Here is a 23,797-nt window from a genome sequence, read left to right on the forward strand (position 1 = left end):
CTTGGTTCAACATCCTTGCATGTAAGGCCACTGCTCTGGCTGTCTTTGTGCCACCCTCATTCCCTGCTCCTATTCCTCTGTAGGGGAGCAACCCGCCTTTGCATCTCCCTGACGAGCCCTTCTCTCTGGTGATTCAGCTGCAACTTTTACTAGGATTATATTTTGATCTTTCAGTTTACATGAACCTGTGAATTGTTACATTTGATAGAAACTACAGAAACAAATAGCTCAAGGCTACTTCTTAGTTAAGACCAGGCATGTTGACTTCCCTTCCTTTGCAGATTCAATGTGTTTGAAATGATTGGTTCTCAACACAAGTCTGTTTAGAAATATAGAATATAGAATTATAACAACAGGCATTGCTGTGTTCTTTCTCTATCACAACATCTAAGCACCTCTTTGGAAATGATCCCTAGATGCCTGTGAACCTGGACATCAGTTACTTAATAGAAGGAGCTGTATTGTCTGTAGAATGCAAGTGTATGACAAACACATATTTAAGTATATTCTGTCTTTTGGTATGAAATACACTATTTCTTGTAGTATAGCAACCAGTAATGTGTTAAGTTTATCCAAGCTTACGCTATCTGAACATCTCTCTGATGTCTGTGCAAAATGTTACAGGCCATGTTCACTAAAAGGTGTTAGTCTAGATTTGCATCTAATCTCAGATATGTACATAATGCTATTCATGTTAGCCTGAGGACAGCATAGCATAGGAGCAGAGAGAAGTACAATGACACAGTGGGGAATAGAATAGATTAAAACAGCAAATGAGGAGAGAATTTTCAAAAAATATGGAACTAGTAGAACACATTAAAATAAGAATGTGTGAAAGTCAAAGGAGAAATAAGCCGTGGTTTATGAAAGAAAATAAAGTTGACCCAGAAAACCTAAGTAACCATTACCACCAATATCTGGAAGAGATGCAAAGGGACAGTTTAATAATTCATTATTACAAAACACAGTTTAGCTGCTTTGCCTCTTCTGTAGTTAGTGCTAATGTGTTCCATGAAATTCAAAGATGAAGGATATGACTAATTCTGTATTTGATGTAAAGTCTTCCAGTAAGGTTTCTTTCTAATTACACTGTTTATAAGATAGTAAAAAGCAGAGTTTTTTTTCCCCCCCTCTATCTGCTTATTTAAGAGACAGTAAAGTTAAACCACATGCATAAGAAGGTTAAATATGAAGAGCAGTATTACATCCTTGCTTAAAATAACAACTACATCATAGTTCCTAATAACTGTTATGCAAAATCTGTATTTTTCCACCTTTCATTAATTCTACTTTTTTAATAATGTTTCCCAAGATTGTTTTGTCCTATATTTTCCCAAACAACTTTACAGCAAGTACAAGATCAGCATTTCTATTCCAGCTCAGCTATGTGTACCTAAATACATGCCTACAAATGCATGAAGACGTCTACTTACTTATGAGTCATATCCATGCTGCTAATTCAACTTTCACATAGTCACTGATGAACAGGTAAGTGATAATTTGCTACCATGATATCTAACCAAAGACTAGGATTCTGTGCTACAGACTCCTTTATGGATTCTTAGACACATCTATGAGCACTTCTGAGAGGAATTTTTTGTTTTCAGCAGTTCTATTTCTTCAAATTAAATATATGTTAAAAAGATTTGCAGGGCTCAAATGCACAAGCAGAATGCTTACCAGAAAAAAGATCTATTTACCAGAAAAAAAAAAGAATTTGTTTGAATAAATCCCACTTGAATTAGTTTCTTATGGAAATTCAGCTTCAAGACTCTCAAGGAAAGGTGAACTACATTTTTTTTCTCATTAATTTAACTGGGTCAGAAAGGTCTTTGTGTATTTTTTTATGTTGTTGTTTTTTGTTTGTTTTAATTTTTCATTTTAACATTCTGATTTTCAAATCTCTCATTCTCAGAAAGGGAAGTAAATGATTAGGGTTGATTTGGGCCAGAGGTCCCCAGAGGATTCCCTTACCAGAGCAACTTCTCACAAATGTGAAGTTTGAACCACTTACCATTCTGCAACATATCTGTCACTTCTGATGACTGAAAATCCCAAAATGTCATTATGTCAGTCACGTATTTTACTGTAGAAATTTGGATACTATATTCATTACCAGGTTTGGTGGCACACATTCAGGAAACTACCACTGCTTCCCTGACTGCAGGCAGTTAGGCCTCTACTGCTGACCTGCAAAGAGCCCTAAGCATGAGAGACACTTCAGACCACCTCAGTATCCACACATCTTTACAGATAATTACACCAGAAACAACCTGGATATTTCTTATCTACAGAGCAAAGCAATGAAGATGTTGTTAAATGAGACAAACATTTTAAGTTCTCAGAAAACAAACAGAATGTGGTACCATTTAAAATCTGGTGATTTGGAATGATAGACTTCTTCTGTGTTCTGGAAGGTGAAAAAAATGATTAAAAAAATCTATCAGAGGTGTGTGGTCTGTGTATGATGTCCAGGATGTAAGCTATATGTTTTCCATATGGTTCTTCAAGCCAAGGCTTAAATGTGAAAAAAAAAATTCAAATAGTACAAATAGCTCTTTGAAAATTACTTTTGTATATGCCTCAGAAAAACATAGAATGGAAGATAAATAAAAATAACTCACTGCAACACAGCATAAAATCTGACACTTCAAAACAGCAGGTTCTTTTATCCCCATGGAGATAAACGGAACTGTTGAAAACTACATTAGGGATATTTTATGTTATAGGCTTAACAACTAGGAAGGAAGTTAGGCTGTCTGCCATCAACTGCTGAATTAGGCAAGCAACTTAAAGCAAGAAAACTCATGCTTATTTGGCAACGCTTTAGGGATGTTCTTCCTCCAATATTTTTGCTTGTAATGGTAGCGTTCTTCAAGAGGTTAAAGTCAGATGTCATTTTGAAACCAGTGAATAGAAAACAAAACTGATATATAGTTTCTCTTCTGTTTAGTCTAGTTTCTTATTGCCTATGTACCTCTTTATCTGTTAATCAGTTTCCACCTTGTAGATTTAGAACATGAAAATGAATTCCAAACACATTTCAGTCTGAATTCCTACAAATTTCATGAAAATTGCTACATGTTAACCTGGAGGAAAAGTGTACAAAATACCATCTTTGAAATGAAGGCTACAGCATGATTGTACAGTTTTACAGAAAACACAGATATTATAGATTTCCAATAAGTGAAAATATGAAAACTGCTGTGGTATAGGTAATTGCAAATAGAAAGCACAGAATCAATTAAACAAAGCTTCAGTTTGTATTCCTCATGAAAAGATTTTTATGTATGAAAATGTAATTCCAAACGAATTTACATTTTTTTTCTGTATCAGTTTATATGAATAAATGAATTGCATTACGAGATTTGCAAATCATACCGAAGCAAGCAAGCAAAGTAGAGTTTGTCTGTCTCTCAGTTACACAATTGGCTGCTGCGTAGAATAGAAAAATTTAAGTCAACTTTAAACTAGCTGGCCCAGGCATCACAAACTGGGTAGACACATGACCACAGAACACACTGCAGGTTAACTTGCTCTGATTCGCTCTCTATGCCATAATAAATTAGGATTAATTTTAGACACTGAATCAGTAAAAAACTTGTGTGTAAACAGACTGGTCAAACACACTTACCACAATCTATGAAGCATTTATTTAGAGTCATTACAATTGCTATTCTCCAAATAAAATTTGAAAGCTCAGAAATCCAAACATTATCATTTTATCAAGATTCCTTAACAAAAGTTTTATCCAGTTATGACAAAGGACAAAAACAGTTATTAATTTGCTGTTCCATCCATATGCAAGCGAAATATGAGATAAGATTAAGTGAGTACTTCCACTATTATTAACATTCTCGTACCTGAAAGAGGTTGATTACTGTTGATCCTGTAATTACTCAGACAGTGGAGAGACTCCACTATGTAATATGCCTTTCTTTATAGAAATGCTGTATACCACATTATATGGTACAATAGGTAAGGAGGTCCACTTTTCTCTTGTTCTTTTTCTTTGTGTGTGTGTGTGTGTGCTGGGTTGCTATCCATTTTATCCATAAACACGTATTCTTTTAACAGGTTTATTTCTATAGCAAGGACAGAGCTGAGTGGCAGAGTGGGCTGCAGCATAATTGCAGATGGGATGCACACTGTGAAAAAGCAGATGTTTTAAATGTCAAGTCAATTTTAAGAGGAAAATGGCCCAGAAAAAAATAGATCTATGATTTAAGGACACTATTTTTAAACAGCTGATTGCTGGTAACTGAAATAATGTTCAAACTTCAAGCAATTATGAAGCACTCCTATGATTTTGAAATTCAAATTGGTACCTTGTAAGGGGGAGTCAAATTTTCTTTTCTTGTAGTGTTGCCAGATGGCTGGGTTGAGAAATTATGAAAAAAATATTTCAGTAAATAATTTTAATTGAATAATCTCCTTTTAAAAAGCATGATTTACTTTCTTCATAATTGCATACTAATTTTAATTACTTGGTCATACATTATAAGAATATTAAGATTGAAGTCAAACTCTAACAATTTGAAAAAGGGAAAGTTCGTGACACAACTTTAATTTTGCCTTTGTGTCTGTCAACACCACATCACTGAATGTAGTTCTGTTTTTCTCCACAGAATCACACCTCATACAGTAGTATTTCTTTATATCTTTTTCTGCCAGCTTTTCAAAAATCTTTTTTTTTTTGTTGTTTTAACTAGACCTTATTTACTAAGTATTATCCAAACCCGTACTTTATACAAAATAAATAATTTTTAGTGGTGCCTTTTTTTTTTTTTTACCACTACTATTATAACATTGAAACACTTTCTAGATATTAATTTATTTCCTCAGTGGCTGTGAGATTGTGGCATTATTTTTCCATTTTTTTTGTGCGTTCAGAATTTGAGATGAATGCCGAAATAAAGAAAAAACTATTTTGCATGTCAAACTTGGAATTGTATGAACTTGACTTTTTAGTGCTCTTGGCAGTTTAATACAGGTGTATACATGTATAGCACAGGTCTAATTAATTTAAAATGTAGTGAAAGAACACAGAAGTCCTGAAAATATGGCCTCAAGTTTCTTATGTAGGGCAAAGAAACAGTATTGCAAATATTGTCAGACAGAATTTTGTTAGGAACAGAATCGCAAGACAGGTAATGAATATATTGATCTGTACAGGTCATTGCTTACCTTAATCATAAGATCTCTTCTCATGCAGTTTTCTCTTTGCTTTCAAAATATACGTGTTTAATTTCTGCAACCATAAGCATAGATTGCAGCAGGGATCTTACATGTGATCATTTCTTCAATGTTACGTTGCATGTGTACAAGCAGGTAAATTCAGTAAACAAAAACTATTTCAATTGCTAACATTCCTATATTTCAGCTCTCTGATTTTGCAGTTTAATTACATAGTAAATACAATTTCATAACCATTGAATTGCGTATGTTACACAGTAGAGCAGTTTGGTGCTCCTCCTTCCTATGGGAATGCGTTTAGGGTAATAATCTGTGGTTTCCAGGCCTCATGTCTCTGATTTTAGGTGTGCAAACAGGCTTAGTCTACAGAATCTTATGCAATGTCGTGCATTACAGAAGAAGACTGACAGATGAGGACAGCATTCCATCAACAGCTTCTGTGCCAGAGTGCCAGGAGGTATGTAAGCAGACAAAGCAGGGCTGTGGTGGATCTAGAGACCAGCATCCCATTGCATCCCTGAGGAAGGGACTGGTGGCTCCAGAATGGGCCGAAATGGACCTCCAAATAAGCTGGAATGGCAAGGTATATGACAATATATGGCATATGGTATGGCAGAAGTATAAGGCAAGCACCACCACACTTCTGCCCCTGAAAGGTGTTCTCGCATGGAATAATTCCTACTCTTCCTTTTCTTGTTTGAGAGTATTCTCAATGAGCCAAGGAGTCTAAGCCTCCACATATATGCCTACAGAAATTGTTTTTTGCATGGTTCACATTCAGGTAAATACAACAGTCTTACAGAGCCTGTCTTTGACATACAGGGTACTGAGTTTGCCAACTATTATCACCCATAAAAAATAGTGGCTTTTCAGAGAAAGGAAGCATATTTTGTACATATTTTCAAAGCCACGTTTGAAATAATGATAACATGTACAAATAAGTTAGAGGAAATTCAGCTTATGATCATGTATTCCGGAAAATTTAAGGGAATTAAAATTGATACAATTAAAATTAGGAACAATTTAATAACACTTAATAGTTAAGTAGTAATTTCCTTTCCCGGTATCCCACAGCATATTACGTGTTTCTGTCTAGTAATGAAATCCTAGCATTTGTGAAATGAAATGTGACATCTGATCTATCAGTCCTATAAAACAGGTTGTGCAGAAAGAAATGAAGAATTATTTCTTCCTTTGCAAGGTCAAAAATTTGCCACTGTAGGACATGAATGGAAAATGTAAATTGGGATCTGGTTGGAACCACAGAATCGCCATTTCTTTTCTCCTGAAACACTCCATAGGATCTCTTTCCTGACAAACAGTGGTCAGTGTATTAGTCTCAGGACCCATTTGAATGATGGAATAGGTATAAGGAATGTATAAGCAGTGCATTGCACTAGGTAAAATATGAACTTATTTTCTTTTTGTTCAAGTACCAAAAATATTACAAATGTACTTCATTTAATTTGCTTTTATATCACATTATTTTCTGCATAATAAGGAAAATTTTCTATAGATAACCTGTGTCTTACTGATTCCTTTTAAACCTATATATGCCTTTTGCAAAGTATTTCATTTCAGAACTAATGTTTCCTTTGGGAACTGATGTATTTTGAAACAACTCGAAACTGTGCAAAGCAATTCTGGAAAGATATAACTTTACTGCCATTGCAAGAAATTTCCTGGATTTCTCAGTTTTACAAGTCCTTTTCTTTATACCCTATTGCAGATTTAATTTTAAGTACAGTATCTCAGAAGCTTCTTTCAATAATTTATTCCGTACTAGTTTGAGCAGGTAGAACATTTACCAAATTAGTTCAAAATGTAAAGCATCTCATAATTAATTCCATGAAACAGAGTATTCAAAATGTTATTTTTCCTATTTCCTTTGTAAAATCTGAAGTTTATTTTGATTATTCATTTTGATTGTTTCTTTTTTTTTTTAAACTTGTAAATTGAGAAAAACCAGTATATTTTAATGTTTGCTTTGGACAATACATTGCATAATTGGACACATCTCATTGACAAACTGTGAGGTGATGTTATGTTTTTTGTTCTTTTTTTTAATATAATTATCAATAAATAACAGAATGTTGTATACTACCACTTCCTGTGCAAAATATGTAAGCACTTACTATTCCTGAAAGGAATTAAGCAATACTGTAGAAAACCTAATTCACGGTTATAAAGTTTAGACATATGTAAGAAAATAAACACAGCTTGTGCAAAATCCTTTCCAAACCCCTCTTTTGCCCAACTTAACTTGAGTTCATTTTTTAAAATGTGCTGCCACTATCATGGAAAAAAATAATTATACATCCAAATAATACATCCTTTTTCTTCATTGACTGGCTTTTGGTTCTTGACTTCATGATATCACTTTAGGTATTCAGGTAAGAATGACATAGCACTTCTTGTAGACAAAGGCTCCTCAAGCCTAAGTCCCCCCCGCATTTGAAGAAAAGGGACAGCTATGAGGCACTAGTACTCAAATTCCCAGGCAAGTTTGCTTCTAAGGAAGCTGTGCTAAATAAAGTTTGAGACTTTTTCATCAGAGCTACTGTCCCAGTTTGTCCTAGAGAGACAGATTTAGGGTTTCATTTTTTTCATTCCATCAGGGTGATGATAGCAGCAGTTTAGAGTCATTTTAACATCCTATGTGTGTCACTTTTCACTGAGTCCTCAAAACTGCTTTGGGGATTATTTTTCCTTTGTCCACTTGAGGTTAATTCTCCTTAATCCCAAATCTTCCAACCTTTGAAACACTTCAGATGCACAGCATTAGCTTCTCTCTTTCTAAATTACTCTCCTTCATACCTTCATATTCTGTCACTCTGTATATTCCACAGAAATAAGTTCTCCTCCAGAAGCATACACTTCCACATTTCATACCATTTATATAAATATGACCTCTTAATCAGTGTAATTTCATTAAGATAGTATTGACACAATGGGTTTGATTTATTGTCTCCTTGTAGATTCTTTGTTGACCAAGAATCAACACCCATTTGAACTGCCTTGGGATATCACACCTGCTATGAGTGCAGAATGGCACGTACATCCTTTAGGCTCTTTGTTAGATATGTCAGCACCACATAAATGTCTCAGAGCATCTCAGCTAACCCTAGGCACCACTGCGTACATGGCAGAATCAAGCACTCCAGCAAACCATATTTCTGTGTGACTTACATAAATGCTTACACAGCTCCAGGGTTCTTCTGAATATGGAAACTATCCTTGCACTGATGGAGTCTATACAGTAAAACCCTTTATTCATTCTCTTAAAACTGATAAAAGGAACAGCAAAATATCCATTTGACACTTTTCATGAAAATAAAAAATGTTCTCCTAACCCTACCGTGCAGAAATAAAACACAAAACACGAAAGAAAACAAACAAGCAAAAAAAAGCATACAAAAGTAAGAAATGAGATTGTATGATCTAATAATCAGTTTTAAATTATCACTAATGGGTATTATTTTTCTTAGTTCCAAAATGGTAGTATAATAAGTAGATAGGAATTCTGGTATTAGGAGTTCGCTAATTTGTTGAAAAATGCTATAATTGCTTACTGAGGTGTTGATCTGTCATGCTTTTTTTTTGTTTACATCATTTGCTTTATTGTCCTATTTCTGGAGCACTGTTGTTATGTTAGCAAAAATATATACATATATATATTTTAAATCTTCAATGTATTTCATTTGTACAGCCTTCAAAGAGCTATTTATTCCTTTACTGATGTTGAGCTCATTTTATAATGGGGAAAATGTCAATAATCTTCAGTAAGAATGGTGGAATGCAGTCTCAGAATTTCTAGCTTTGCTCATGCAGCTTTGTAAAGGTCTACACTTGAACAGCAAGACTAAATACTTGGTATCCTGCTGACCTAAGTGTATTCAGTTTACAGTAGCAGTAATAACTCCTGTTATGCAGAAAAACTTTCAAAGAGTACCTGCTGATATTTTAACTGGCCAGTTTTAATGGGTAAGAACCATAGGAGATTGTTTACAAAAAAAAGATTGTGTTTTTTTTTTTTTTTAATTTTCAAAAATGCATGTTTAGACTTCTTGAATGGTTAGCTATTCTGTGATAGGTAACAAAAGGATAAGACCTTGCAGAAACAGCTTTTCCTTGTTTATCAAATGATATTAGATGGGAGCTATATTTCTGTAGAAATTTAAGTCATGCTATGATGTAGATGGGGAAACCTAAAAATAAAATCATTGTCCAGCAAGCATTACTAAGTGTATTAGTAGTTGAAGAAACTGTGTTTTTGAAAACTATCTGGCCTTCTCAGTTTCAATACAGTTTTGCTGATGCATAGTCCTAGGACACACTACATAACAGGTTTTGTTACCTTCTCTTAGTGAAGAAATTAGAAGATGTATTTCTGCACTAATATAAGTATCAGATATTGTAATCATCATCTGAGTCAGTGGAGGATCCATAAAATAGTTATTTTCCACTACATTAGATCCATCTTCACAGATGTGTCCTATGAAGCCTCAGAATTTTAGTGAGGTAATTTAACTTTTTTAGCATATCAAGTCAATGTCATAAAGTGGAAACTACAGGTAAACTTTCTGTTCCTTTGCCCTTTTGGCACAATTTTATGTTATTTCTAATGTTTACAGTAAGTTACATCACAAAAAAATCACAGTGTTTGTCTGACTATAATTGTTGTGACTTTAATTTAGTTTTTCCCAACTGACTTAGGAAAACTCTAGGTTATAAAGAAATGCAGTAGGAGCTTCATAGAATTCATCTTAAAGAAGGCACGTATAGAATGATTCTTAGGTCAAAAACAACCACTAGTTTAAAATTATTGTATTTTTTCCTGACAACTCTGATTTGTCTCCTGCCTATTAATTGCAGTTATTAGTTACCCACAATTAGTGCATAGCTTCATTATAAGTTCCTATTTGCTTGTCCCCATTTTGCTGGTCCCTTACTTTTTCGACATCTCTTTTTCACTCTTGTGCTGCCATGAGTGCCAGGGGATGAGTGGTGGCAGCACATCTCTTTTCCATCTCTAGCTGGATTACAGGAGGTCGTCATTGTCTCTCCTCACCCCTGGCCCAATTGCTTTTCTGAGCTGTAAGATAACTGATGAAAACCGTGGATCAGAATCCTGGCGTAGTTTGGTTCAACCTTAATAGCACTGAAATAATAATCAGTCAATTTATCATCTTGTTAATGGCAAGGCTGGCACTTGTGCAGAGGTGGCTGCTGTGTGTTGTAACCCTGAAGATCCCCATCGTCTTTCTGTAAATAAGAATTCACTGAACGGTTTTAAAAGCAGTGAAGGCTGGTAAATACTGCTCCTGTTTCCACCAAGCCGAATGTGTTTAAAGCTTTTACGTATATCCTTTGTAAATAGCATAATGTTTGCAATCTGGCAAATGATCCTGTGCCACTTGACTAAGAGCTAGCAATCAACTATCGAAATTGCATCAGCTATCTAATTGCACCTGTGTGATTCTGTGATCTTTGCTCTGTACTGTTGGGACCCACCATCTCCCCAGTAATACCTTAAAATGAGAGCAAGTGCCTTGATAAAATATCAGCACTTAAAATTGGAGGCAAGCCTTAATATCTAATTCAGTCAAGACTGGTTGATAGAATTAAAATCGGTATTTTTTTTTTCCTCTAAATCAGAAATAGACAGTATATGTGGTTGAATGCCCCGTCCCTGGAGGTGTTCGAAGCCAGGCTGGAAGAGACCATGGGCAACCTGATACAGGTGGCATCCCTGACCATGGCAAGGGAGTTGGAAATAGATCATCTATAAGGTCCCTTCCAACCCAAGCCATTTTATGATTCTAGCAGGTGAACTTCCCAAACCTGATTTCAACTTCTTAACATGACGTTCCTTGTTTTTATCCTCTGTGTACCTTACTTAGCTTTTACTATCCAAAATACCCTGTGGCAAACCTCTCATTTTGACCACATACTGTGCAAAACAATTACTTGTTGTTTTGGATAAGGTGAGAACTATTGTTCCTTGTTCACATTTTCCATGATTGTCACAATTCTACAGACTTCTGCTGTACCTCTCTCCCTCATTAGTCTTTTTTCTTGCATGGGACCCTTCATAAAGAAGATACATACCAAGCCTTTGATCAGCTTGATAACCTTCTCTCTTTCCATTTCTAACTTCTTGACATGGAGGACTCAGGAAGCAAATATCATTCAGGAATGTTCACCACTAGTTTACACAGTTATTTTAATTATATTTTGGCTTTCAGCTTTGTTTTTTGTCTTAATAATTTATAATATTTTTGTGTTACTGAACACTAAGCTTACATTTTACTATTACAAATCTAGAATCCCATTCATGTATCACAGTAGTGGATGGCCAGTTCAATTTTTATCTCTGTGTTTCTCATTTCCTCATGCCTCACTTTCTAACCAATTTATCTGCCATTTTATCGCTCAGTCACTTCACATCTTGAGGTCCTTCTGCAGTTCTTCACAGTCAATTATATATTGTCTTTGCTTGCTTCAAGAGAATCCCAGTAGAACGATCTGAAGTATAACTAGCTCAGTTTCAAGTAATAATAAGAAAGAAGTGAATACTAAGGATTTTCTTGGAAGTTTCTGACTGCTAGTATTTACTTCAGCAACTATAGAACTGATCATGCAAGTTCTATTTTCATTACTTATTTTTAACGTAAAAAGAGGAGCAAAGATAAACACATGGAACCCCAAAGATTAGAACTTTAATAGGTTGTAAACATCACTGTAAACTTTCCCTAAAAACATTTTGGTATCAACCGTGACTTGGAGAACAGCTTGTATAATCCAGTATTTGGTATCAATATTACATGATTTGAAGTAGCTTTCATCCTAAGAATATGCAACGAATGATAGAACCTCTAAGTGTCAAAGTGCTGTTTCAAAAGGATAAACCCATTTTTTGATTAATTTACTCTGACATAGTCAAAAAGAAGGCACAGATATATATCTTTAGATCTATATTAATCTCCTTAATAGCAACCATGTGCCCAGTTTCACGTATTTTATAAGATAGTAAAAGTTAAAACAGCCTGATTAGAAATCAAAAGGCCAAATGAGAAGTTTATGCTGATGCCCTTTTACACAGCTGAGAAAAGCAACATTCTCCATGCTAAGGGAAGTTTAATTTTCTTATCCCTATATCTTTTCATTTATTCCACAAATCCCACGGAAAATGAATGCATTTAAAACGTTTTTTACCACTTGCATTGGCTTGCTGGTATTAAATATTCTCAGTAAGTTTTCCCAGTAGTTTTTGCCAATTTTCATAGTACTTAATTTCATTAAGACCAATCATAATCTTGCCTGGTCTTTATCTGCATGCAAGTTCTCTAAAAATGATAAACAATGAACCTAAAGGCCACCAAACAAAAAATAGCCAGCATCAAGCAATCCTTTTGCTGCCATGCAAGACTGTTCAGATTCAAAAGGAAAGCATGGTTAACGTTACTAACAGCAGTCATAAATCTAAGAGAATTAATACAGAAATGTCTTCATCCACCATGAGCAAAAAGAAAGTGCGAAGAAAGGTTTGAGCTAATTCCAGTTGAAATAGTTTCAGTTACTTACTTGATCATATTATCCTTTCAATATTCAAAGTTGAAGCAAAAAGCATAGAAATTATCGCTTCTAGAAACAGCCCACTTCTTTGTGCTGTACTTTGCACACTGTTGAGCTAAGCCAGATAAACAAAAACAACACAGCTGCTGCTCATCCTGTTTGATTTGTACTTTTTTGCTTTGCCCCCCCCCCGCCTTTCCCAGGTGATTGGTTGGGTGCCAGGTGGGCCTAATGGTATATAAGCCACAGGTGTCCCATTAGAGAGCTCTTTCTACCTGAGCTGCTCTTTGGTGTAAGTGCTTTGTTTTTCCTTCAGCCAATTACAGGGTTCTTTAGGTGGGTCGGAGTGTATGGGCCTTATGTTAAGGGGTGTAGCCAATTAACCGTTATGGGTCTGGTCTGATTCAGGGTACTGAATTATCACAATCACAGATTCACCAATAATGCATTAACCAATATGGGTCTGGTCGGATTCAGAGCACTGAACTACCACAGTCGCAGATTCACCAATAACATATAACCGCCCTTACTCTAGTTGAGTTCTTTGAGAACTATTACAGCTAGAAACAATGCAGTTAGATGCAATTTATTTCAGACACAGGTTCTTTGGATTGCCAACAATAATTTACTATCTGCAAAAGCAAGCTGGCATGCATGAAATACACAGTTGCGCAGCCTCAAAATTAATATGTTAAAAAGGCACAAAGACTCTATAGAGATTTCTATGTTTCTGCAGAGACATACAATATAACCAAGTGTTCAAATCTCACCCAAAGGCATCCCAATATGGGAGGAAGAGAGGCTTAGCCCGTCACTTGATCCCAGGGATGAGGAGGTCCTCAGGATGGTGTATTCCCTAACATCCCCTCTCTCTTAGGCCAATTTGTATTATTTTCTGTCTTTTAGGTGGAGCTTGAGTGACTCTAGTCAAGCATATCTTAGTTATGATTGGTGAAAAGTTTTCCTGTCTCCATTTAAAGGTATAGGCTCTGAGAAATTCAGAGTGTGTGCTCAGTGAGGGGTGGTCGCACCTTGGAGGCGGGTAGCTTTTGGGATGGAGGTGTGTTTTGCTATTGTATTATAACGAGCAAAAGTACACTAAAGTACAGCATTTGTCAAAACACGACAGGTTGTTGGCTCAGGGTAGCAAAAAGTGCAGCTTATCAGTCTTGTTAAAAAAAAAAAAAAAAAACAGCCAGCATGGGTTCACAAGGGGTAGGTCCTGCCTAACAAATTTGATTTCCTTTTATAAAATCACCCATCTAGTCGATCAAGGGAAACCAGCTGATGTGATCTTTTTGGACTTCAGCAAGACATTTGACACGGTTTCCTATAGGATCCTACTGGACAAAATGTCCAGCATACAGCTAAACAAAAACATCATACAATGGGTGAGCAATTGGCTGACAGGCAGGGCTCAAAGGGTTGTGGTAAATGGGGCCACATCTGGCTGGCGGATGGCCACTAGTGGGGTCCCTCAAGGCTCCATTTTAGGGCCAGTCCTCTTCAATGTTTTTTATAAATGATTTGGATGTAGGACTAGAAGGTGTTTTGAGCAAATTTGCCAACGACACCAAACTTGGAGGAGTTGTGGACTTGGCTGAGGGTGGAAAGGCCTTGCAGAGAGATCTGGACATGTTGGAGAGCTGGGCGATCACCAACCGCATGAAGTTTAACAAAGGCAAGTGCCGGGTCCTGCACCTGGGACGGGGCAACCCTGGCTATACATACAGACTGGGCGACGAGACGCTGGAGAGCAGCCCTGCAGAGAGGGATCTGGGGGTTGTGGTTGACAGCAAGTTGAATATGAGCCAGCAGTGTGCCCTGGCAGCCAGGAGGGCCAACCGTATCCTGGGGTGCATCAAGCAAGGCATCGCTAGTCGGTTGAGGGAAGTGATTGTCCCGCTCTACTCTGCGCTGGTACGGCCTCACCTCGAGTACTGTGTACAGTTCTGTGCACCACAGTACAAAAACGATGTAAAACTGTTGGAGAGTGTCCAGAGGAGGGCAACAAAGATGGTGAAGGGCCTAGAGGGTAAGACGTATGAGGAGCAGCTGAGGTCACTTGGCCTGTTCAGCCTGGAGAAGAGGAGGCTGAGGGGGGACTTCATCGCAGTCTACAACTTCCTCACGAGGGGGAGTGGAGGGGCAGGTGCCGACCTATTCTCCTTAATCACCAGTGATAGGACCCACAGCAATGGTGTCAAGCTGAGGCAGGGGAAGTTTAGGCTGGACATCAGGAAGAGGCTCTTCACTGAGAGGGTGTTTGCACACTGGAACAGGCTCCCCGGTGAAGTAGTCACTGCACCAAGCATGTCTGAATTTAAGAAGCGTTTGGACTGTGCACTTAGTCACATGATCTAAAACTTTGGGCAGACCTGTGCGGTGACAGGAGTTGGACTTGATGATCCTTATGGGTCCCTTCCAACTCGGGATATTCTATGAATATTTTTTTCTCATAAAGTGGTCTTCCTTTTTTTTTCTTCTCAGTATGTTTTATTTTGAAATTCTCTTTAGGTTTTCCCATAATCCCCTTTTATTTATGTTTTTCTTCTTCCAGTTAGTTGAGAACCACTTTGCATACCCTCTCCCTCATTCTTCTCTTTCTTTCACACAAATGAAATGGCAGAACAGTATGACCAGCAAGGCTGAGTTTTCTAACAGGAATAGATGAGCCCTCTAGCCTCTCTTGCATTGTCTTGCTAGTTTAACTTCAGTATGCCCCAGCCATTTTCCTACATGGTTACTATTTTTGCAGAAAACTACACGCTAAAACACTGTATTAGGTGTCAAAACCAACATCTAGGCAGTGGGTGCTACATGGGCAGCCTCTGTCAGGAAAGGCTGGAGCTGCCATGTGCTGGACACAGCCAGCTCCAGCCAGCTCTAACAGACCTGCCTCAGAGCACAGTCGAGCCCCACTGGTAGCACTTCTGGGAAAGCATATTTAAGAAAAGGTAGAAAATGCCACAGAGAGAAAAGGAGGGAACACAAAGAGTGAGAAACAACAGCAGGTACACTGAGGTCATAGAAGATGGAAGAGAAGGCGTTCCATGTGCCATAGCAGATTATCCACACTGTAGACTGTGTTGGACCTGCATCAGTGCAGAGGAAAGTTGTGAGGAAGAAGGAGACACAGGAAAAAAAAAATCTGCGTATGAAGAATAGAAAGAAACTATGTATGGATCATAACGCCTTCCCTGTGCCCTTTGTTTCTTCATGGAAGGGACTGTGACCTGTGCTGATAACAAGGTAGAGAGGAGTCAAGTGAAGCAGTTGAGACTGGGAAAGGAGGGAGGAAAGGTGTTGTTTTAATGTTTCTCTTTTTTTTCCCACTACCCAAATCAATAATTAAACATTTCTTTTAACTATCAATGAATATAGTTAACTATCCCACAATCAAGTCTGTTTTGCCCTCATTGGTAACTGTTAAGTGATCTCCCTGTTTTAATCTCAACCCATGAGCTTTTTCATTCCTTTTCTTCCTGTTTTCTGCCTGACTTTCATCTCACTGGTGAAGGATGTAGTGAGTGAGCAGCTGGGTGGGAGTTCAGTTGCTAGCCAAGGCTAGCCACATAATATCAGCTCAAGATGCACATAAGTTTTTCTCTGCATCCTGCAGAAGAAATTATGCCAACGCTTTGTCTCAGTTACAGTCTTCAGAATGAAGAGTTATCCTGAATTACCTCTGAAGAACATGGATGGAAATAAATCTACTTCTAAAAATACATGACATTAAACTGGGTAAGACCTAATCCAAAGTTGTAAGCTTTACTTCCGATTTCTTTTCCTTTTCTTTCTCATTTTACACACTCTTGCATGTGATTTCTTTTAGTTTTTCGTGCCTCTTACTTTCTCTTCTCATTTCCTATGCCTTTAGTATCATAAAGGAAAGATTCAAAGTATATTGTAGCCACGTTTACTCTCCTGGACAAGACTTCAGTCGTGTGTATTAAACTACATCTTTAAACAATGTATGTCACTGTAACAGCATTAATGTTATTGGAAGTAAATTATTATACAGCAACTGAGATCTGGTTTAGAACTCCCTCCTCATGATACTTAATGGAGCTTTTCTCTTCATATGTAATCAAGTGATAAATTAAATCATTGTGTTCAGACTGAGGGCCTCTGAATAACAAAATGCCCATGTTATATTTATTACTCTATAATACATTTTTAGAAAAATGAACATTTTTGGTCTTGTCATGTTTAAGTGAACATATATAGCTAATGTATAGTTCTTCAAATATTTTTTAAAGCAATAAGAATTTTTAAATGAAAACTAACTTTTGTTGACTACAAGACATATCTTTTTTTTTCCCATTCTTCTCTTGTGATATATACTGTGACACATGACACTAGTTATTTTTACTATTAAAATAGTAAGCACAACATAATGTAACCTATATTTACATAAAACATCAGATGCTCTTGTACAGATTACTGAAACAGATGACAGTTTATTGTCAATGGCATTACCTGAATTGGTTGTCAATGTCATAGCCTGAACAGTATGTTTTAAACATGTATTGGCATAATGTACTGGCAATTCTGAGGACAGCAATTTTCACAAACCCCAATTATAGAATACTGTGCAAAATAATCATAAATCTTGATGATTGAAATCTTGATTAGTAGACTATGATCTGTGTTTTAGTAGCTATATGACAAATATTATATATATAGTTAATATTCACAGGGTTCAATGAAAACAATTCGAAATTTGTTGAAAAACAATAAGTATCAGGTGATTTGAAAGAGTCATAGGGACTGAAATTCAACATGGATCCATCAAAGGAACATTTTCTGTGACTGAAATTATTCTGGATATATTTTTGTAATGAAGATATGTTTCAACCATTTTCCTTTGTTCTTTTATGATATGTAGTTTTCATTGTTTTATCTTTAAAACACAAATTAATCCATTCCTGAGATCTCAGTATAGAAAAATATTAAGCAGACACCTCTAAGGAATAATAAACTGAAACACAGTTGGCATAAACACATTTGGTGCTGACACCCAAATGAGTGGTGTGTGGGCAGCAAATTAAACACCAGCTTGCAAAGCAAAATGGTAGTATAACAGAGCAGGGAGGTGATCATCTATCTCCATATGGCTCTGCTGAGACCACACATACATCCCTGAATGCAATATTTTTATGGATGTTTCAGTACCAGGGTGATACTCACTAATTGAATCTCTACTCTGAAAAATATTCGTTGACGTAATTTAAGGTCTTTTGGAATCTTGCATGAAGTATGTCCTTCTTTATTTCTCTCAGCAATATTCCTCAGTATTACTCTTATGCTTGCATTTCACAGTGTCTGTTTTTTTGCACTGTTTACATTATTTCAGTATTCCACTGAAAAACATTAAAGGAAACTTGTCAAGAGAGTTTAAACATTGTTTTGTTTTAAAAAATAATAACTTTAGGAACTTTAACTTTAATTAAAATAAAAATTAAACCTTTTTAGTAGAATTCGTATTAGTTAAACTTCACAAAAAACAAGCTCCTCAGTCTTTTACCCAGTATGAACATAGACCAATAAACTATTTGTGTTTCTGTATTTTGCTCTAAATACTATACTCTCCCAAATAAGAGGAGATTGAGGAAACGTCACCTGTACTGATCTTCACTTCCAGAGCATTTTAGTTCTAGATTTGGGTTTAGGATATAGGTGGGTAGTCCTGAGAGCAGTCTAGCCGTTTAGACTTATCCACATCTGCTATAAGCTTTGTTATTAACTTAAAACTAAAGTGAACTAAGGCCTGTTCTATTCTGTTGTATTCTATACTTGTATTCTAGTCCAGATCCTTTAGTATTTATCCTTTTCTCAGGACAACGGGATGTATAGTCATTACTTTAAAAGTTCACAACATCACAGAATGAAGAGGGCATGTTTGGGTCAGGATGCTTTGCACTATCCGCAAAACAAAGCGGACAAATGATGGACTGTACTATTTCCTTCCATTAAGCACACTTGTTGGTGTTTTGTTGCTGTTGTTGTTTTTTGCTTCTTAACAATAAGGTTTTCATTTTTATCATTGCAATATTTGATTTCTTTTAAAAATGTCCATTTTCTTACCATGAAACCTCAGGCCAGGGAACAAAGTTGTATTTCAGTGACTACACTGGGGTCTCAGCTGTCCATCCATGAAATGCAGAAAACATGCAAGAATACTTCAGTGCTTCATATGTGTGTTGTAAAGGGAAATACATTAATGTTTCTTGAAGCATTCTTTCTATAATGGGTACAACATTATAAAAATACCCAGATGATCATTAAATTAAGCAAATGTACTTATGCTCTAAGGACAGGTTTTTTATTATTATTATTATTGTAAATAGTTGAGTATTTTTACTTATTTTGTTAAGGAAAAAATACAATATTTTTAGACACAGATCCTGCAAATATCTACATGCCTGAAATCAAAACTGTAAGTAGCATCACTAATATCACAGAATTGCTCTTACATATTACATTAGGTATCTGTGTGTTTGCAAGATCAAATTTTAAATTGCGTTGTTACATGAACAATTTGAATTAGACTAAGCAGATTAATACCAACAATGAAATTGCATCAGGCTAGTATTTTGTTAGGTAATGTTACCAATCACTTAAGTTGGAGGCAAATTGGACACTTCTAAGTAAATGACCAAGCCAAAATAAGCGAAAGCAAACAAGGCTGAATATGTAATTTCATTCAAGCTGTGAGAAGTCTTTTTTTCTTTTTTAAATCTTTTTAAGCAGACTTCCTCTTTATTTTATATCACATTATTGAAACCAGTGTCAGCATTCCCTCATGGGCATAGATAAACTAAGTTTCTTGACTTTACCACAAAGGAGTAGCTGTACCTGAACGTGTTTAGAGAACAAGTCCAAAATGTGCATTTATGTTTTCTTTAATATGAAGAAAACATGATTTTAGTGCGAAACACTATGCTTTACAGAAACAAATTACAGGAAACATTTTCTGGGTTAAGTATTTTAAATCTGTTGTTCTTATTTACATAAAATATATAGTGTCTGAAACAGCAGTCATTAGCAGTCAATTAGCAGTCTCTGATGATGACACCAATTAAATCTAGTGCTATGTTCAATTTAGCTGGCATAAGGGATCCTCTTAAGGGTTTAGATGGTACTGATCTCTGAGGACAATCTTGCTTCAGCAATGTGACTTTGATCATACCGGCTTAACACTGTTTTGTGGTCTTTGATGTATATATGTCGCTGTAATCAATGCAGTCAGTGTCCTCAGTTCCTTACAATGTACTGTGCTAATCTTTGAGTACAGAAGTGAAGGACTCAACATTTTTGGCTTATTTCATCCTACTGACACAAAAGGTGACTCAGTCAATTATCCTATAGAAGATTTAACTGGGCAAGGTAGTCATTACCCAAATAATTTTTTTCTGGTCAGTGGCTCCTACATAAACATTCAGGAATTCTTATGAACTTTTTGTGTTCTTTTTCCCTTAATTTATATCTTAATATATCTTAACACACACACCAAAAAACTCCACCCTCAAACTACAAGAATGATAACCATTGAGACTTGTACCTTTTTCATCATAGCTAAGCTTTGACTTAACTTAACGAGACAATAGTCACACAGTCCTATTATCTGGCTCTCTGACTCTGTTCCTATGATCATTAAGTTAAAAGGGCCAATATCTGTCTGAATTTATCTGGGAGCTACCAACATTGCCAATGGAAGATACTGTAAAAATTTTTTCATGTAATACCAACTCTTTACCTGGGCTGTTAATATCTAACGATAGCCCTGTTATCCATACACTCAGAGGAGGAGGTGCTGGGGGATGTGGGACACTTTTTAGTTTATCAAGATTTTATTTTACCATACACAGGCATTAAAATATTATGTTAAATATAATTACTTTAAATCACCTTTAATTTAACTGCTTTTTGAGTTACAAGCCATTGTTATAAATACTTGATATGGTTATCAAGTCTTTTAAAAGAAACAGTTGAAAAAATGAAGAAAAAATTATCCCTAATTTTACAGAGTGGTTAGAGACTGGCCTGCTTCTCCCTTTTTTCATCTGATTTGTTGTTTTGCAGTTAAACAGAAGATAGAATTTCAGACCTTACAAATCACAGAATCATAGAATATCTGAGTTGGAAAGGACCCACAAGGATCATTGAGTCCAACTCCTGGCTCCACCCAGGACCACCCAAAAAATCAGACCATGTGTCTGAGAGCATTGTCCAAATGCTTCTTGAACTGTCAGGCTCGGTGCTGTGACTACTGCTCTGGGCAGCCTGTTCCAGTGCCCAGCCACCCACTCAGTGAAGAACCTTTTCCGGATACCCAGCCTGAACTGCCCGTCACAACTTCAAGATGTTCCCTCAGGTTCTATGACTGGTCACCAGAGAGAAGAGATCAGCACCTGCCCCTCTGCTCTCCCTCATGAGGAAGTTATAGACCATGATGAGGTCTCTCAGTCTCCTCTTCTGCTGGCTGAACAAATTGTGACTTCAGCTGTTCCTCTTACATCTTCTCCTCTAGACCCTTTACTGTCTTTGTAGCCCTCCTTTGGACGCTATCTAACAGTTTTATATCTTATAATTTGGTGCCCAAAACTGCACACAGTACTTCAAGATGAGGCCATATCAGTGTAAAGTAGAGTGGGACAGTCACTTCTGTTGACCAGTTAGCAATGCCATGCTTGATGCACCCCAGGACATGGTTGGCCTTCCTGGTCTACAAGGCACACTGCTAGTTCATGTTTAGCTTGCTGTTGATCAAAACCCTAGATCCCTTTCTGCAGGGCTGCTCTCCAGCATCTCATCCCCCCAGTTTGTATGTATAACCAGGGTTGCCCCTTCCAAGGTCCAGAAGCCAGCACTTGTTGCTGTTAAACTTCATATTGTTGGTGATTGCTCAGCTCTCTAATTTGTCCAGATCTCTCTGCAAGGCCTCACCACCCTCAACGGAGTCAACAGCTCCACCCAATTTGGTATCATACATGAAGTTACTCAAAAAACCTTCAAGTCCGTCTATTAAATTGTTTATGGAAACATCTCTGTTCTTCATCAAAGTAACTCTGTCTTTATAATCAGTAGGCCTTTGAGATTTTCTCAAAGTTGGATTATTTCATTTGGTCACAAGAGATTTTTTTTCTCTGTTTTCTATTAAATTGCAGGTGTGAAACCTTCTTAAAATAAAATTTTCCTCTTTCATGGAAACGTGGAATTGTTTCTTTGTTAGATTAGAAGTTATCTTCTACATTTACCTTATTAGCTATTTCTCTTTATTTCAATATATTTTAAAATAACTTTTTATATCTTCTTTCTTTGATAGCTTCTTTATGTTCATAAGTGGAAAGTGTATCTTTCTCCAAATATTATGTTCCATATTAATCTGCATGTTAAGAACGTACAAACATATTAATAGGTAAATTGTTCATAGGTCAAGTTGTGTATAGTGGCACTTGATTGACCTCTGACAAGACAGTGAACACACTCCTGTGTGAAAAGGGGTTTGGTGTGACTTACCACCAATCTTTGTTTTAATCCCCCTCCAAAAAGAAAGTAAATATAACATTGTTTCAATACAAAAATGTGTCACAATGAATTTCCTACAGAGAAAAAAATATTTCGTGTCAACAAAGAAATGGCTGGCATAAGTCAATGGATTTGATCAAACATGTTCTTCAAGGTTTTCAGTCTACAGTGGAACGATATGGCCAACATTCACATCTCATTGCTTTTGATTTCCCAGACCAGATACATATCAAGAGGTATTATATATTTGCAGTATTTGTGTAGGTCTAAAGCACACTTCAAGTTCATAGCTGAACTTAGAAAGAGTCAAAAATCTTTCTGGCATGACTGCCATGAAAATAACATGCTGACAACAGGCTAAGCATCAGATTCTATCGCTTCTTCGTAAAGGAAGGATCTTTTCTAAATAAATGCTGTAAGGAATGGACTGAATTTCCCTTCTGCAGCTTTCACAACATATTAATGATTAGATGATAGTATGTGTAGTAAGCAAGGTCTGTGGAGTTGAGCAGAGGCTGCACATCTCTGCAGGACTGAAGCTAACACCACAGGACAACACAGGGCACCCATTGCTAGGTTTCCTCAGATAAAGATGAGAGCACTATAAAAACTAATTACATTAACTGTGCTGAGTTCACAGTTTTATCTGAACAAGCAGTAAAATGAGATAGAAATCGCTATTTTAGCTTTTACTTGAAAGAGGTAATTGTCTACTCTTTTTAACCAAGTCTCATGGATCTGTATTCCTGCTTAAATATATAATTTCCTATTGTATGTTCTAAAATATTTTATTGGTTTAGCACTTCTTTCATCATCCATCCTCACTCTACTTGGTATTTCATATTATTTCCAAACATTACTTCAGTTTAGAGTTCGGTGATAGTTTCTTTTTCATTGATTTTTGTTTCCTTTTAGAAATAATAACTAAAAAAAAGTCATTGCACTCAGCTTGAATGTGAGTAGGAAATAAAAAATTAAAAACATACTGTTTAGTAATGAAACACATTGGTAGTAGCTGTTACAGTCATCTAGTGTTGTACAAATCTAATGTGCTGATGAAGTGAGAACAGCATGCAGCTTGGAGGATGTGGAATCAGAACACAAGGTAGAAATATGTAAATAAATCCTGTACTTGGTCAGTGAATTCCAGGACCAAAAGAAACAATTCTGCAAAGAATTAAGGCAGGCAAATTGCTAGTTTATTATTTTTTTTTAGCTTTATTTAATGTTTGAGAGAGTACAGTTACTAAACACCATTATGCAATACAAATGACATAATTTGAAAAGAAGGTAAGCAAATGGTAACAAGTTTTCTACATTTAATACCCTTTAAACAGGACTAGATCATCATCTAGTTACTTAATATAATATTCACAGCATTTAAAAGGGGAATGAGAGCTTGCCATTTGATGTAGAAACACTGAAATTCTACATAAGTACATTAGTTCAGATTTATGACTAAGATCTTTTCTGGTTATGCCAAAGGTTT

The 23,797-nt window shown here is 36.3% G+C and overlaps 1 long non-coding RNA gene across 1 annotated transcript; it reads right to left on the bottom strand.

Annotated features, from left to right (window-relative positions):
* Positions 1-3,407: 3,407 nt before the first annotated feature.
* Positions 3,408-12,905, bottom strand: LOC121070146. Its single transcript, XR_005819923.1, has 3 exons — positions 12,784-12,905; positions 5,188-5,251; positions 3,408-4,148 (listed from the first exon to the last, which is right to left on the bottom strand). It is a non-coding gene; the product is annotated as an uncharacterized LOC121070146 (long non-coding RNA).
* Between the last annotated feature and the right edge of the window lie 10,892 nt (positions 12,906-23,797).

The sequence above is a fragment of the Cygnus olor genome, chromosome 4 (assembly GCF_009769625.2).
Source record: "Cygnus olor isolate bCygOlo1 chromosome 4, bCygOlo1.pri.v2, whole genome shotgun sequence".
NCBI classification, from domain to species: Eukaryota; Metazoa; Chordata; class Aves; order Anseriformes; family Anatidae; genus Cygnus; species Cygnus olor.